At 38.1% G+C, this 14513-nt stretch overlaps 1 protein-coding gene across 1 annotated transcript in view; it reads left to right on the top strand.

Moving 5' to 3' along the window:
* Window positions 1–14513, top strand: part of RGS7BP (regulator of G protein signaling 7 binding protein) — a 40653-nt gene that overhangs the window by 12045 nt on the left and 14095 nt on the right. The gene's annotated exons all lie outside the window — the stretch shown is intronic.

Raw genomic sequence — 14513 nt, forward strand, 5'->3', positions numbered from 1 at the left:
TGGAATTTAACTGTCAATTTGCTGGAATTTTAGGCCCTAACATGTAACAGTACATAGCAACTCCTGTATGTTATCTTGGCATGTCACAAGTGGAATCAGTCAATAAGCTCTTTCTGAGCACAAATCTGAGTGATACAAACTTATGTCTGTAAATAGTGCTTTAAAAAGGGATTTTGAACTAAATTTTGAAAGGTATTTAAAGACTTGCAGGTGCAGCTAATTATGAGTCTTTCATGTCATACTAATGCCCCTGTGCCCACAAAAATAAGGGGTACCACAGAAGCCTACATGGGTTCAAAATTAATGTTAGACCAATCCAAAATGATTTTTTCATTTCAGTACTTCCGAGAAAAAAATTCTTTGTTGTCAAAATTTTGCAAAAAACACATTTGTTGGGAAAAAAAATCTACTGAAGCTTCATGCCTGCCTTCGCAGATGTGATTAAAAGTGCAGTTGCACTGATCTGTAACAAAGACGGTCAAGAAGAGTGCCTTTATGTCCCATTTAGGCCTGCTGCTTTGAGATATGTCTCACCAGCATACTTCAGTAATTTTCTCCTCTTGATTTCTATTGAAACACAGCTGAGCCCAAAGCTGAGAATTTAGTCATGAGTTTTAAGTGCTTCTTTCCTGATCATTTTCTTAAATACCATTTGATTAAGAAATCCCACATGGCTGCAATTTTTAGTGTTAGACACTCTGCTTACCTTGGTTCTGTATAGCTTTGGTTATATTGAGTTCAGAAAATAACTTCTGGTTCTCACTGAAGGTCTTATAAATCCAGGCTATTTTAGCAATATGTTCATGTATCTTAAGAGAAGTGAGAACATGAGATAATAAAGTTGCGCGTTAGAAAAATACTTCAACATGGGCTCTTAGAGTTCCACATACACTGGGTTTTTGCTTCTGATTTCTTAGCTCTTTTTTAAAGTTTTGGATTGAAATTTACCTGATAACAGAAATATTTTCACTTAATTCTCAGTAGTTCTGAACATTCTGAAACACTTTAATTAGAAAAAATAATTTTGGTTCTGTGCCCCTCCCTGAAATCAGCCAGTGGAGTTGCTAAATTAAGTGGACAGGACCGTGCAATTAAGTGCATGTCCTTCTCACGACCCATGTCCTGTCATGTCCCTTCAAGTGCTGGACTTCCTGGAGAGTCATCTAAGAAAAGACTTTGTATTTATCGTGAACTTTGGTGCATGGAGGTTTGCTCTAGTAAGATGTTGAGTACCAAATGATAAAGGATAACTGCTTTCAACAGCATGATCAGTAACTTGCAAGATCAGTTCTCCAGCCAAGGGAGGTCTTAGATCTGTCAGACAGAAAATTCTAACCAAATCCAAGTTTACTATAAGGTGTGTAAAATCTGTTCTAGTTTTTCTAATTACTTTAGAGTTCTGTTTCATAACAATTAAATATTTGAAACTGTTATCTGGGCATTAAGGTCTCATCTGAACAAAGCATTTAATTAAGCATTCCTTAATCAGGACTCCTCCCCGTACTATCAATTAAATGATGTTTAAATTCATGTTTTAAAATTAAACATATACTGAAGTGCTGGCTATTATTGAATACTATTTCCTCTTTGCTGGATACATTTGCAGATCTACATTTAGATTTTCTACGTAATTTTTGACTACAGGAGAAATAATACACTCAGTTATTTGTATATGAACAATTATTCACTGTAGTTCTTTCTTTTCTCTCATGTTCCATTTTTCGCCTTGCTATTCTTATCTTTCATATGAATACTTTCTGCATGAACATTTCCTGTCAGCATAGGAATTTCACATAAGAATTCAAATACTGTCATATTATATTAAATTATGTGCTCGAAGTTGTTGAAGAAACTGCTTTCACTTTGCAGAAGAAAACAAGTTTACATTTATTGGGTGAGCAAAGAAAAGCTGACACTTTGTATCTCTGTCTATCATGGCAAGACAGATCATTGTAAAGGTACTGTTGGTAACCTTGTCAGTATGGCAAATGGTTAAGGGGCAAAATATTTAAAAGTGCCTTGTTTATACAGCAGCCTCCAATTATTTCCGTAAGTTCTGGAGCTGTTATTGTGGTGAAGCAGAGCTACCCACCCATATGCATTTACACCCCCTTCCAAAAAACCCCAACACCAGCAAAACAGAGATTGGTACTTTGGGATAGTATGACAACTGCAGCCATAGCCCTGTACATAGGCTGAACAATGTGAGGCTGTGTGCTGAGGAAGCAGACCCTTCCTGCAGGCTGACGAACACCAGGACCCCAAAGTCATGGGCATTCCAAAGTCTGGGCATTTAATTTAGCTGCAGACCTACCCAAAGTAGTGTGTTTACAGCCTTGCTATTCATTTTACGTCATTCAAGATGTGGAAATGAGTAGTATGTCTGTGTAGCTGCTAATACAGGATACTGGGTGCCTTGTGGAGGCATCCTTGCTTCCCAAGCAGAAATAGGCAATTCAAAGAGGGAAAAAAAAGTAACACCAGTTTACAAAGTCAAGTGGAGGCTAGAGCAGGATTCAAAAATCCTAAGTGAAAGAAATGCAAAGTTCTTTATGCTAAAATACTGCTTCCTGAACACATTTTATCAACAGATGGTTTAAAAAATTTCTTTCTCCATATATGAATTTAAACATTTCAGGAAGCTAATCTATTTCTTCTTTCTCTCTTTTTTTTTTTTTTTTTTTTGACACATTCAAGTTTTCTCACAGTCTCTCAGCTGTGATTTTTAACTTAACTACTCATACAGATTTGATCTGTGAAGTATCTGGTGGGGCTGTGCAAGATACTTCTACTGACACTATACCACAATTTCTTTTTCACTTGGAACACTTTTATATGGATATTTGTTTTTAAAAAGATAAAAAAATACTCCAGAGCATAAGAATGATGTATTCAAAGCACTCCTAGAAGCATTTGATACATCCAGAATCCCAAATACTACCTTATTCTGAGCAACCTAGTAATCATCTGCTTGGTGGACTGTTTTCCTTCCAGTTTAGAATTGTTGCAGTCACATTGTTTGACTAAAAGAAAAAAAAAAAAAAGGATTATGAGAATGTATGGATCTTTTCAGTAATTGTTAATACCGTATACCTCTTACCCAAATCCCAGTGAAGGTTACAGAACATTTTCTCTTTAGTTTCAATAGTCCTTAGACCAAAGTGTTTTGCCATATTTTTGAGGAAATGCAAATGCATTGTTCCTTACTGCTTCTCATTTTGCCATCTCTTCACATCTGTTCTATTTTTCTCATTCTGAAATACAGAAAACCAGAAATCGTAAGTTACAAGTAGATAAAAGGTATCCAGATCACACAAGCACTTTATAGAATGCCCTTCAGAAAAATTTTTATATTGAAATTTACATTCAAAGTAGGTACTAGAGACAAAAATGGAAGAGAGAAGTGTCATAAATCAAAGCAGTCATCTGGTTTAGTGTCCTGTGGATGGTCAACAGCAGATGGCATCACTTGCCTGCAGCAGAGTTCCTTCTAAACCCCGTATGTTAGTAGTTTGTTGTGACCTAGATCCTACAGCAAAATACCCGAAGCATTTCATTCATTTTCAAGCCTTTCTGAGAAGTCTGACCCTATTTGTCCACCCAGATCAGAAAAAATTTCATAGATCGTACCACCTGAGATACTTGTTTTGATAGTTTTCAAACATTCTCTATTAACCAAAGGAACTACGCAGGAGTGTAGGTATGAATTCTTACCATTTGCAGACTTTTGAAGGATGGAGTTTATAAATAATTTATTAATGAGTAGCAAGTGATTAAGGGACATCTTAAAAAACTTAGAAGCTTAACTAAAATAAAAGGGGAAATCCAGAGGCAGCATGAGTCTGCAGGCAAGTTGTAAGAGGCAATAAGGAAGTATGCTGGGCTTTAGCCTGTTGGCTGGCACAGACCTGTCTGTGCTTTCACTACTGGTTTATCAGAGAAATTAATTTGAGAACAACTTGCAGATGCTGACAAGGCAGGGTGCTGAATAGGAATTTCTTTGGGTAATTTAAAAATTGTTGCATATATAACTATCTGACTGCCTTCTTGGTTAGCACAGATCTTTTCTGGAAGGTCTGTGTTGTGGTTTGGGTTTACCTATTATTTAGTAGTGTCTATCATATAATTTGAGGCAGTGAGGCTGTGAGATTTTTTTGTCCAGCTGAGGCCAGAGCTAAGCAAGGCTGACTTGAGAGTTCACCCAAAGATTTCTTTCATCTAACCTGACACCACCTCTTCTCAATTGGAAGCCTGATGATGTGCAGAGGGAAAGGCCCTGTTCAGCTCGCCTTCCGCTAGTGCGGAGATCTTAGGGATTTCCCTAAAGTAAAGGAAAGAGACAGCCAGCTGAAGGAAAGAACTGTGGAAAGGGGGCTTAGAGTTAGTTTCTGCAAAGGTTTGGTGATCAAGCCCTGCATTTATTTTTTTTTTAATCTTATAGTAACTCAGAAGCATATTTAAAGACACGTGCAATTTCACTTGGAATTCTGAGTGCTTAGAAGTATCCTGTTGGGGATTTTAAGCTTAGCTAGTGTGGTAGTTTAGCCTTGGCCAACAGCCAAACTCCCACCCAACTGCTTGCTCACTCACTCCTCAGCAGGACATGAGGAGAAAACAGGAAGAACAGGAATGAGAAAGCTGGGGAGTGATGAAGACGTGGACATTGCTTACCAGCTACTGTTGCAGGCAAAGCAGGCTTGACTTGGGGAAAATTAACTTAATTTATTGCCAATTAAAATAAAAATAATTACTGATTCGGGTAATGGGAAGCAAAGAGACAAACATTAAACCAACACCTTTTCTCCCCCCTTTCCCATGCTCAACTTCACTCTGGACTCCTCTTTCTACCTGCCCCCGGAGCAGTGCAGGAAGGATGGAGATTGGGGGGTTACAGTCAGTCCACAACAGTCACGCTTTGCCTCTCTTTCCTCCTCACGCTTTTCCTTTGCTCTAGCGTGGGCTTCTCCACAGGCTGCAGTCCTGTCAGAAAAATCTGCTCCAGTGTAGGCTCTCCACAGGTGGCATTTCCTTCAGGAATATCCATCTGCTCTGGTGTGTTCCTCTCTGCAGGCTGCAGGGAATATCTGCACTGCCATGGAGAACCTCCTCCTCCTCCTTTCTCTGACCTTGATGTTCCCTCTCTTGTTTCTCTACTCTTTTTGTTCCCTCTTCCTCTCTCCCTGTGGCATTTTCTGCCCTTTTTTAAAGTAAGTTTTCGAAGAGGTCCTACGTACTTGGCTGATGGGCTCAGCCATGTCCTGCTGTGGGTCCCTTGCGGAGCCGGCAGGAGCTGACTGGAACCAGCTGTGTCTGGCACAGGGCAGCCCCACACCTTCTCCCACAGAGGGCACCCTGTAGCCATCACCACTACCAAAACTTTGCCACCTACACCCAATACACCTAGTCTTACCTAAAGTGGAGTGGGTTGGAATAAAATTTCTTTGTTAGTGCTGTTTTACTCAAGTCCAGGAAGTTTTCCCAAGTGATTGTAATTGGTTTTCCCCTCTAGTGGAATAGTTTGGATAGTCCTCTGGTTAATTTACTTTTTGCCCATTCCTGACTTAATGTTTTCTGACTAGCACCTGCAAACACTAGGTATGCTGGTAAGTACTTGCACAGCTCTTAAAAACAGTGTGTGATGCTTGTTCTCCTGATAACATGAATCATAGAATCATAGAATCGTTTAGGTTGGAAAAGACCTTTAAGATCATCCAGTCCAACCATTAACCCAACATTACCAAGTCCACACTAAACCAATTAAGGGTAGACTACACTAAACCATGTCCCAAAGTGCCACATCTACCCGTTTTTTGAATACTTCCAGGGATGGTGACTCCACCACTTCTCTGGACAGCCTGTTCCAATGCTTGACTACCCTTTCCATGAAGAAATTTTTCCTAATATCCAATCTAAACCTCCCCTGGTGCAGCTTGAGCCCATTTCCTCTCATCCTATCACTAACTACATGGGAGAAGAGACCAACACCCACCTCACTACAACCTCCTTTCAGGGAGTTGTAGAGAGCGATAAGGTCTCCCTTCAGCCTCCTCTTCTCCAGGCTAAACAACCCCAGTTCCCTCAGCCGCTCCTCATAAGGCCTGTGCTCCAGACCCTTCACCAGCTTTGTTGCCCTTCTCTGAACACGCTCCAGCACCTCAATGTCTTTCTTGTATTGAGGGGCCCAAAACTGGACACAGTATTCCAGGTGCGGCCTCATCAACGCCGAGTACAGGGGGACAATCACCTCCCTGCTCCTGCTGGCCGCACTATTCCTGATACAAGCCAGGATGCTGTTGGCCTTCTTGGCCACCTGGGCACACTGCTGGCTCATGTTCAGCAGGCTGTCAACCAACACCCCCAGGTGCTTCTCAGCCAGGCAGCTTTCCAGCCACTCTTCCCCAAGCCTGTAGCGTTGCATGGGGTTGTTGTGACCCAAGTGCAGGACCCGGCACTTGGCCTTGTTAAACCTCATACAGTTGGCCTTGGCCCATCGATCCAGCCTGTCCAGGTCCCTCTGCAGGGCCATCCTACCCTCCAGCAGATTGACACTCCCACCCAGCTTGGTGTCATCTGCAAACTTAGTGAGGGTGCACTCAATCCCCTCATCCAGATCTTTGATAAAGATATTAAACAAGGCTGGCCCCAAAACAGAGCCCTGGGGAACACCACTCGTGATTGGCCACCAACTTAACTTCATTCACCACTACTCTCTGGACTCGGCCACCCAACCAGTTTTTTACCCAGCGAAGAGTATGCCCATCCAAGCCATGAGCTGCCAGCTTCCCAACAAGAATGCTATGGGAAGTCAGGGGTGTGGAAGAATCACAGTATTTATTAATTAGTAATTAATTAATCCATTTTAAAGGTAAAGTTACTGCATCTGTAGTAATTATATAGTGAGTTCCCAAAAGAATTTTCAAACTTCAACATAAAAACAAACAGAAGGCTTCAATAATATAAATGATGCTATATTTTTTCTTTTAGGGGTATTTCTGAAAGAGGGGAACCTGCCAGAAAAAGGAAACAATAGCATATTGAAAATTACTGTAGTTTGCAGATCATACATGGCCCTTGGTTTATCAGATAACTTCTGTGGAAGTCAGTGAGATTTTCTTGAATGGATAAGAAAAGTATATTTCCTACTGTTATAGTTCTAGCTAAATTGTTCTAGCATGGAAATATCTAAACTGCCATCACCTTGGGAGTTAGAAACGTCTCTACAATATGAGTCACTGCATTGTGTTTTTATTCTACTTGTATTATCATATACCCAGACTGACTCCATCAGCCTTATCAGAATAATTGGAGATTTACACTGGTCTAACTAAACAAAATCTGATCACATGTCTTCTGTTACTGAGAGCACTGTTGTAACTGCTTCAAAACAACAGTCTGATTTAATGAAAACAACATTGCAACCATTTATAGGTCTCCTAGAAAGAACTAGCCCTGCTTTTCCTCTGGTTGGATTGGGATGTTGTGTAGCAGTTGTATCACAGTATTCTAGCACATTAAGAGAGAACAAAAAAACAACACAGGATACTGAAACTGACAGCAGTTTGTGTGAAACACATACATTTAAAAAAAAAGATAACCCCAGCAGATGGAACACAAATAAGAATGTTTTCTTAAGATCTGTTTAGAAGGAAACATTGTCATTGGATGACTTTTCTGCTTATATTCAAAATGAATCAGCAAGTCTTTTGTGACCTTTAAAGATGAATGGTTAAGTGATAAAGAAATAAACTATATGTTTGAGATAGAAAAGCAGAGGCAGGTTTAGTAGGCTGTTGCACCTGAGCCATAATCAGAGGGGCCTCTTGTCCTCAGTATCTAAGGGGATTAAGCATATCTCCTCTGCATTATTTGTCACACTTTTTATTCTAGCAGAAGAACCATAATGACTGAGGTAGGTCTTGTTTCCAGATTGTCTTGTAGCTGCTATATATTTCTAAACTGCAGTGTTTCTGATACTAAATTAAAAGACAATCTACAGGGTAATATTTGTGAACAGTGATTTTCCACAGCTTATCAAACCAATTTACATTCCTTTTCACAGGAAGTGCATATATGGGGCATAAGGCAGAATTTGATTAATTCATTTTCACTTCTGATTTGCCAAAGATTTATTTTCTTTTATCTTTTGAAGACAAGCAGTCTTCATTACATGTCTAGAGAGTTCTTTCAGCTCATAATATTTTAGAACTATTGATACTGTTCATAAAAATGATACTTTTCCTTAGAGATAAGCATACAATTTGTCAAAACAATACTTTTACAAAAGGGTGTATCAAACCCTTCATATAACTTAGCTTTTAACCAGAGATAATACATCAGTATGTATTTGTAAATGTTGTTGATAGTAAAAGTAAAATGCTGCTTTGTTGTAAATGTGTGACTAAAATTTTTAAGTTAAATTCAGAATTAAACTATAATCTTTGTTCAGTTTTAGTAGTCTTTGGTTTCACTAATTTCAATGGAACTATGAATGCTTGACACCTGTGGGAATTCAGGAAAACCTGAAGGTGTTTTTCAGTTGTAACCAACATTTTGGCAGTACAATAAAATCATCTGTCAATTATTTTGGGAAAAAAAAAAAAATTCAATGGAATTTTCACTCTTTACCTTTTCATGTTAAGGAGAGAGATTTTAATCATGTTTATTCTTGTGTTTTAAAATGATTATCCAACGAGCTGCATTCATTCACCTTTCTTACACATACCGGGTACTATATCGTTGGTATAAGAGCTCCCTCTATAGGTTTTATTTTAAATATCAGCGTAGGAAAATATACAGAAAAGTAAATTCCACCTCTTGTCAGTGCTTCATAAACATATTCAGTTGAACAACATGACCTGATTTTTAAAAAGCAGGATTTTATGGAAAGAAAACCATTGATTTTACCAGTGAATAAAGTATGAAAATGTAATGTTACAGATTTAAGTTGTATTTACAAAAGTTTATACTTTCAATAGCAGCCTGATAAACTGTGTAGCTGAAGCTTATATAAAGGAATAAACCAGCATTTTCTCTTTTGTGACTACTTTTAATACAGGTAGGTATCAGAGCTCTTAAACTGCAGAAGTATAGCTCACACAATAGTACAAGTTTCTCATCAATTGAGTAGTATTCACGTCTTTGAATAGGGACATCTACCCGTTATGACACCCTGGTGGTATAGTATTCATGTGACAGCTACAGAAATTCTTAGTAAGAGAGGGACAGGATATTTGAAACTATTTAATATAGAGCTATTCAGCATAATTTAGCAGAGAGAGAAAAGGAAAATCAGGGTCAAATGATCTGCCAGTTTTCCTTAGACATCAGCAAGTGTTTCTAAGTCAAATAAGTAATCCTACAGACCTCATGGTGGGAAATGTGGTTGTTGGTAGTAATAAGCTAACCATCTGGCTTTCTTTCATACAGAGTTTTTATTATTAAAAACAAAACCAAAAAATCCCTATGTGAAGGAACCCATTTTCTTAGTTCTATTTGAAAATCAAAGCCTACTGTTTTCTAGTGAAGATCAGGCAGGAGTGAAGCCTGACAGTTATTAAGCGGTATGCCAGCTTCTTACCCTACATACAAAAGATTTGTGTAAGCACATGTACACCCATCTCATCATTTCCCCTTCCTCATGTATGGGAACACATGTGTCTTGCCACTTCACTTGAATTCAGAAAGTCAAGAGACTTTCTCAGAGCAGTAGAATTCCATAAATTCTATCTTTGGTCCTTTCCTACATGAGCCATTCATGGCATTCTTCTTGTGAAAGGCAGCAGTGCTCACCTGCTAGAGGAAGTGTCCCCAAGAAGCCATAACCCATGTATCCAAAACCTGTAAAGGTTACCCGTACCTCTTTATCTTAGCTAAGTGCACAGGGAGAAGCAAGAAAATTTATGCTCCACAGTGGATGCGGGAAGTGAGCACAATTCCTATTCACAGCCTTGTGGCAGCTGTGCTCAGAAGCCATCAATGAAGAACTGGTCTTTGGCTCATGGGCAGGTGCTCAGTGCTTTGCTGGCTCTCATATGTCCAGCTGCACATAAGCTATTAAACAGCTCTGCTGAGCACATGATTTAGCACAGTAGTTGTATGAGATTGTGTTATATGAGATTTCTCTTGAATATCTAAGAGATCTTCATAAAGAAATCAGCTGGACTAACTGAAACAGTGGTAGCTGACTTTGGGGGATAATAATACAAGTTTGCATGAACTTTCTTGTGTAAATAAACATAAATTTGATACATAGCCATTTAATAATAAATATGGTAGCAGCAGTGTTCTGAAGGTTATGTCTGTACTAGTCCCCTGTTTGACATTTCTCATAGTGTGACACTGAACATACAGAAATATAAAATCACTAGAGAAGTGAGACTGATGACACTTTAAAGGGAAATTTTAAGCCCACTACACAGAATGTACTTCAGGGATTATAAAAGAAATCTTTATGTGCATTGGCAGCAGAGCGTGTGGCTTTCAGAGTTGAAAATGAGGTCTATATACATGCATAGGAGAAAATTGGTTGCAGCTAATGGAATTCTTGTGGTCATTATTGCAATTAAACATGAATTAAACAGTTTGAGACAATCAGTGAGGGTAGTGGCCTGGAAATAATTCTCATTGTATGAATTTTGGATAATTAAAAATATTTTTCTCAGATGTCACTGCTGTTACTCTGAATTTACAAATGAGAGAAGAATTTTGTCTGCAGTCCAATTACAGATACTCCATATTCTCAAAAAACCAAGAATGGGTCAGAACACGCATATATCATAGATGTTTCTAGTTCTTATTCTCATGCTATTCATAAATACAGTTTACAAGAAAAATATACTAGATTTACAACAGCAAAAAAAAGTCAATTAAAATACCTGTTACTGTGCTTTCCAGTTACTCTTCCAGCTCATTTGTGAATAGGAATGGGGGAGATGACAGGGGGAAAAAGCTGTGTCTCCCTCTACTGCAGTAATTCCATGGTGCTGAACTTGGGAATACTGTTCAATGCACATGCAAGAATATGTGACACTAAGGGGTATAAAAAATTTTACCTGTAAGCTAAAAGGTAGGACAAATCAGGATAGTAAAAGCCTCTAAGAGGCCATGCATTATCTAAATATGTATCACGTGCTTCTTAAATTTAGCTATCAGAGAAATAAAAACAGGTATATGAGACCCAAAGTTCAGAAAGTTGAAATACTATTCCAGAGGAAGAAAACGTGGTGTGCTGTACTTTTGCTGTATTTGGCTAGTTGCTTGTTTGTGCTGTATTTGGTTAGATGAGTTCTGTAAGGTTACATTTACTCCTGAGACTGTCTCTTACATCAAACATCAGAATCCTATTCTGCTCTAAGATTCATCGAATTTTGTAGTAACTCTTTCACAGAAAATCTTGAAATAATTAGGAGCAGTACATGTAAAATGAAGGACTAGATGCTGGTCTTGAAAATGCTGGTATGATTTAGAAATAACAGTCTACTTCTGCAGAACTGCTCCTGATTTATACTAAAACAAATTAAATTTATATCTGGGCTATATGTGTTTTATCTTCTTTGGTTAATACCAATATGATTACATTAAAAACCCTTCTTTGCATCTGCCAATTTGAAAAGAAATGCTGTTAAATTTATGGTTATTGTTTATGCAGACAGAACAGTCCATTTCTAATCAGCTGAGTGATCATAGATCTAACAGCTGCAGTTCATATAACAAATAGATTGGTTAAAAATGAAAGAAGCAGCAAACACAACTGCAGAGAATGTTAAGATTTAACTCGTGTTAAACCAGGACTAGATACTATAGATTAATATAAGATAAAAAGTACTAGATACTTAATGAAAGGTAAAAAAGTATAAAATGTTGTAATATATAAAGTAGAACTTCTAAGTGCCTGAGGAGGCTGCAATTAAGTACAGTTTTTAAAAAATCAAATTCAGTTTATCCTAAAATAATCTTGTGTGCATGTATGTGTGTTTTAATGCTGTGTGTCTTCTAAGCATAGTTTTCAGCATTTCCGAACTAGCATTCCATATTTTCTTATGCTACTGCTTATGCAGTCACTAAAAAAATGTCACAAAGGATATGTTCCTGTCCTTTGAAAAGAATGTGAGATTTCAACATGGATCCATTTCTAGGAAATATGTCTTACGGACTTGACTCTGAATAAACAAAAAAAATTCTGTCAGGTAGCTAATTTTCCAGGAAAATTATTCAGGGTCTTAAGGCTATCAAATGTTTTCCTAGTTGGAATAACTGAGAATAGAAAGAAATATTATAGGAAGCAACTGAAAAGACATCTTCAGAGTATTGGGGGTGAACCCTTTTTGTTCTGCCACCATAGCTCTATTCTGTATTTATGATAAGATGCAGGAAATACCATATCATGCATGGTATAATTTTTCAACAAACACAGACTTCACTTTAAAAGTAGAAAAGTAGATGTGGCTTAAGAGAAATGCACATGTTACAGTCTAGCCAAAAGAAAGCTCCTAGGATGGGCTGGTTTGTTATTATGTGGATGGTATTGCTCCTGAAGTAACACAGACCACAGCAATTGTAATTTGTACTCCAGTCATTTCCTGCCTTTTTGATGAGGTCTACTTTGTAATGGATTGGCAGGTAGGACCAATCTTCGTTTGTTCCTTCTGACTAAGACTGGCATCATTTCTTTTCAATCTTCAGTCTTTTCCAACCTTGTCTTTTTTTCTTTTTTGGGCTGCGTTTTTTGCTTGTTTAAGCATTCTTGATTGTACAGCTTACCACTACTGTGATTCTTACCAGTTTTCATTGGCATGTACAAACACCAGTAGTCTTCCTTCATATGCTGTGGAAGTGCTAAGGTTGCTCTTTCCTTTTAGGAAGGTTCTGTCCAATTCTGTGAAACCTTCATGGTCCCATTTGGTTTCTGATACCACTTGGAGGGACAGGAACCCTTGAGGGCCTTGGAAAACCACACAGTTTCTTCCTCATTGGAAGCAGATTATGGCAAGTCCTTGAATCAAATACACCTTTGAGATTGCTCCTTTCTCCTGCCCACTGAGCTATACGCATCAGGGCCTACCTTATATTGTCCCTGATTTCTTACCCCAGGATATGACTAAGTGTATTCTTCCTTGGTGTCACTGAAATCAGTGGCAGAAGGTGCACGCTTTCTAGGCAATGTATGGTCTCCTTTGTTAGAAATAATGGTGCATCTCAAATACAAGAATTAACAGATTTTAGTATGCAGTATTCATTTGAACTGAACTTCAGTAAGATTGTATCAGCACAAACTGATAGGATTTTCCTTAAAATAGGAAAATAATTTTTAAGCCCTGCTCTTGACAAAAGAGCTGGACTTAACATTTTGACTGGACCCTGCATCTAGGTATAAACAATGACCTCTTACCTTAGGTCAGAAAGAACCTATTTTATTAGCTTAAATAGACATTGTCTGCTGTAGGTCTCAAAGGCTTTGGCCTAGATTGGTATTAAGGAATTATTTGACCATAGCAGCCCAATCTAGTGTTGCTGCAAATAACTTACCAGGTAAGTTGCTTTGGTTCCCATGAGGAAATCCAAAAGTCTAATTTTATTTCATATATAGGAGGGTCTTTTGAAGCCCCAGTTTAACCACAGGAAATCCAATCACTGTAAAGAATGCTAGCAATCTTTTTATTGCGAAAGCTTCATTTATATTATTCATAGGTTAGAAATCTGAAAACATGCTGAAAAATTTTTTTCATTTCTTAGCAGTGGTATTCAGAAATGCCATTAGGTTCTGGTTATTTAGAAAAGCAGGTTCCTCTAGTTGTTACAAAATCCAGTTTTGGAGGGTTATCTTGCCATTTAACATCACTGTGTAGCAAACCAATAGCAAGAATGTCTGAACATGAAATGGCTGAAATCCTGACTCTTCAATCTTACCACTTACTGCCCTATTGAAAGTACCTTTGGAAGGAGCATTGAAAACCTAATTCTCAGGTATGACTGCGTAAATCACTTCGTTAGCCCTCACAGAAAGTTATATTTATACAAAGGTATATTTACACCCGTGCAGCATTCTCAGCCTACAGAAGTGAGGTGTAATGTCTGATTTTACAGCCAGACAAAAGAATTGGTTCCTGAATCTGGGTAAATTATTTTCTTAGTGTCCTAAGCAATTAATTGGAGGTGTAGGATTACTCTTGATTTCACTTTTTGTATTAAAGATTGCTATTACTTTTCTTTAAAAATTCTTTAACATCCCACAATGCACTATCACATGACTACTAATTTAAACACAGGCGGAAAAAGATATTCAGGCAGAAACTATCTGACTCATTTCTGATGAGAGTGTCTTCAAAGTAGGGTTGACTATGCCTGATCCAGGATTTCTAACCTGAACAGTGACTGTGGAAGTGGCCCTGCAATCTCCTGCTTCTGCACCAAGGGTAACAGAAACTGGATGGCGAAAGAACCCTTCAATCTACCAGAAAATACTTGTCCAAAGCTTTTAAAGAAGAGAAAAGATCTCAGTCACTTATTTACCCCTT

Source organism: Pelecanus crispus, chromosome Z, assembly GCF_030463565.1.
Source record: "Pelecanus crispus isolate bPelCri1 chromosome Z, bPelCri1.pri, whole genome shotgun sequence".
NCBI lineage: Eukaryota > Metazoa > Chordata > Aves > Pelecaniformes > Pelecanidae > Pelecanus > Pelecanus crispus.